This window comes from Eurypyga helias, unplaced genomic scaffold, assembly GCF_000690775.1.
Source record: "Eurypyga helias isolate BGI_N326 unplaced genomic scaffold, ASM69077v1 scaffold9109, whole genome shotgun sequence".
NCBI lineage: Eukaryota > Metazoa > Chordata > Aves > Eurypygiformes > Eurypygidae > Eurypyga > Eurypyga helias.
Window position 1 is genome coordinate 5,448 of NW_010270106.1, and position 3,265 is coordinate 8,712.

At 50.1% G+C, this 3,265-nt stretch overlaps 1 pseudogene; it reads right to left on the reverse strand.

The window, feature by feature from the left end:
* Positions 1 to 878: 878 nt before the first annotated feature.
* LOC104505278 lies at positions 879 to 2,979 on the reverse strand (annotated as a pseudogene).
* Between the last annotated feature and the right edge of the window lie 286 nt (positions 2,980 to 3,265).

Here is a 3,265-nt window from a genome sequence, read left to right on the forward strand (position 1 = left end):
GAAGAAGTGATAGCAGCATTCTCAAATGAATATTGATGCAGGGGGTCTCCTAATGAAGTCAGAATGGGAAGGGACATCTCCTCCTTGAGGAGGTTACGCTCCTGGGCACCATCTTCAGCCTGCTTCCCTTAGAGACCTGCCTGCACAGAGACACAGCAGGGTTTCTCTTCATTTCAAACTAACAGAAGGAAAGTATGGCAAAGTTGAGTAAACAATAACCCCAACACTCCTTGACTTTATGTAAAGTCCAAGGTGCTTCTGATGAGGTTCACCTTCACGAGGGATAACCTCACTAGAAATGTTTTATACAGATGGATAGGAAAGGATAGATAGAAGAACAATGTAGGAATTGGCTGAAGAGATAGACTGATGAAAAGCTCGGGCAGACTTCTAATTCCAAGCCAGAACTGTGTAGTTGAGAGAGGTCTCCTTCTGAACAGAGTAAGGGGAGGGAGAAACTGGAGAGCGGTCAAAAGGTTCATCCATGCGCCATCTGGGCTCCTGGCTCCTGAACCCCTCCTGCATTCTGCAGCTGCACTCTCAGCTCCAGAGAAGAGACAAAGGATGAAACCTTGAACAAATGGCTTTCTGCCGGGCTCTTTATTGTGCCTGTCCACATAGGGAGTTTGGCTCTGTTTCTACAGGAGGACTGTGGGTCAAAAAATCCCAGGCAGATAGGAGGACAAGAAAAATAATTTTTAAAGGGAAATAATATTGTCCGAGTTAGGAAAAATGAACAACAAAAGAAAAAATACACCAAAAACCCAAAAAAGAAAAAAAAAAAATAAAGGAGGTAATCTATTAAAAAAGTGTAGTCCTGACTATTCTTGAGATACCCTACAGGTTCTATGATGACGATGGTCACAGTACTGATGTATTCAGTATACAGTATTCCATGTATTCCAATAAATCATGTATTCCAATGATTTCCTCAGGGCACCCTTGAGCTCCTGGTTTCTCTTGCTGTAGATGAGGGGGTTCACTACTGGAGGCACCACTGAGTACAGAAATGACGCCACCAGATTTAGAAGTGGAGGGGAGAGGGAGGGGGGCTTCACATAGGCAAACATGCCAGTGCTAAGGAACAGGGAGACCACGGCTACCTGAGGGAGGCACGTGGAAAGGCTTTGTGCCGTACCTGCTCGGAGGGAATCCCCAGCACAGCCCTGAAGATGTGCACGCAGGACAGCACGATGAAAACAGAACACACAAAGAATAGAAATGTGCTAACCACAATAAGACCAACTTCCCTCAGGTAATCTGCATCTGTGCAGGAGAGTTTGAGGGTCTGGGGGATTTCACAGCAGAATTGCTCCAGGTCATTGCCGTGGCAGAGTGGTATAGAAAAGGTACTGTCTGTGTGCAGTAAAGCACTGAGAAACCCACTGCCCCAGGCAGCTGCTGTCGTGCGGACACAAGCTCTGCTGCCCAGGAGGGTCCCGTAGTGCAGCGGTTTGATGATGGCAACGTGGCGGTCGTAAGCCATGGCAGTGAGAAGAAAATACTCTGCTGATATGAAAAACAGGAACATAAAGAACTGGACAGCACATCCCAAGTAGGAGATGGACCTAGTGTCCCACAGGGAATTGGCCATGTCTTTGAGGATGGTGGTAGAGATGCAGCTCAGGTCAAGAAGAGAGGTTGAGGAGAAAGAAGCACATGGCAGCGTGAAGGTGGGGGTCACAGACGATGGTGGTGATTATGAGGCTGGTGCCCAGGAGGGCAGCCAGGTAGATGCCCAGAAAGATGCCGTATGTTAGAAGGGCAAGAGCTTCAGCTGCTGTTTGTCTGTAAATGCCAGCAGGAGGAACTCTGTGATGGAGCTGCCTTTGGATATCTGATCCCTCTGGTTACAGGGGCCTAAGGAATCACAGGCAGTGGTAAGTGAGGACTCATTTCTCTTAGAAAAACCTATTTCATTTCTCAGAGAACCCCACCACACAGCACCTGTGCTTGCAGAAACACCGTCATGCAGCTTCCTGGCTGGAGGTTTGGTTTTGCTGGCGCTGGGTGCGATGGGGAGCAGGGGATTCTGCTGTGGAGGAGTCAGAACTGCTGTGCAGCAACAGCAAAATAGGAACCAGCAGTGATCTCTGATTAAATTTACGTGTCACATCAAAGAGCTTTTCAGCATTGCCTCTCCAATTAACCGATTGCCAAAAAGAGCTGGGCCAGGGGCTTGTTTATTTTGTTCCTCCTTCCCCTCTTACATCTTAGGAGTGTTTTTTGAAGGCAGACATCCCTGGCATTTCTGCTAGTACTTTATTTCTGCTAGTGCCATACTAAGAGTCCTGTGAGGCAAAGGGACAGACCCTTAGTGCTCCTGGTCTGTTCATCTGTCTTGTTCCCTGATGTCCTTGGCTCCCATGTCTTTCTCTGTGTGATGATCACACTCTGATGTTCCCCTGAAAGAAAACTGGATACTTTTGAGGGCAGAAGAGTCCACTTCTGAAGTGCAGCTGTTCTCCACAGGGCTCTCCCCAGGGAAGAGCTGTGAGCTTCTGGATACTCTTAAGATGAAGTGTCCTTAACGAGGGTCAGCCTTACCCCCATCCCCAGGACTGCATTGCTGAGGGGGGCATATGTTAGAAGGGGGCTTGGGCCCCTTGCTCCCATGGACACATCTGCACTTGCAGGAGCCGTTACTGGTTGGCTACCAAAGCCCCATCCCCAGAGCCTGAAAACAAGAACAGCAGCGCCCAGGACGGGTGGACAAACAGGGGGAAATGCCGCAGTGCACCTGCCAAGGGAGGCAAGGCCACAGAGGGACAGACGGGCATTCAGGAGAGTCTCCTGGGCTGGAGCTCTTGCTGCAGAGGAGACAGCTTCTGCCCTAGACCCCATGGCCTCCCAGGCAGCGGCTCTACAGGGTGGAGGAGACCAAGGGGGTTTGGTTTGGGAAAAACTCAGAGGTGAAGGTCTGACAGGGAGGTGCCAAATCCCCCTCTCTGGGCCTGTGCTGTCACCACTTTCACCCATGTCTCTGCTGCCTGGAGTTGTCCTTGCCTGGAGCTTTCTCTGTGCCCACTTCTTCTCCCTCCCTGTGCCCACAGACCCCAGCCCACCCATCGTGTGCTCAGCTCTGCCCTGCAGACCACCCCTGGCAGCAGGGCACTGCCCAGGGGCATCTCTGCGTGGGCAAGTCCTGAAGAGCAGGTCAGATACATCCTGAAGGAACCCTAACTGAAATATTGTTGCTTTCTGTAGGAAAAGGAGTGGGTGAAGTGATTTTATCAGGTTTTCTGAGAACCTATTGATCACTCAC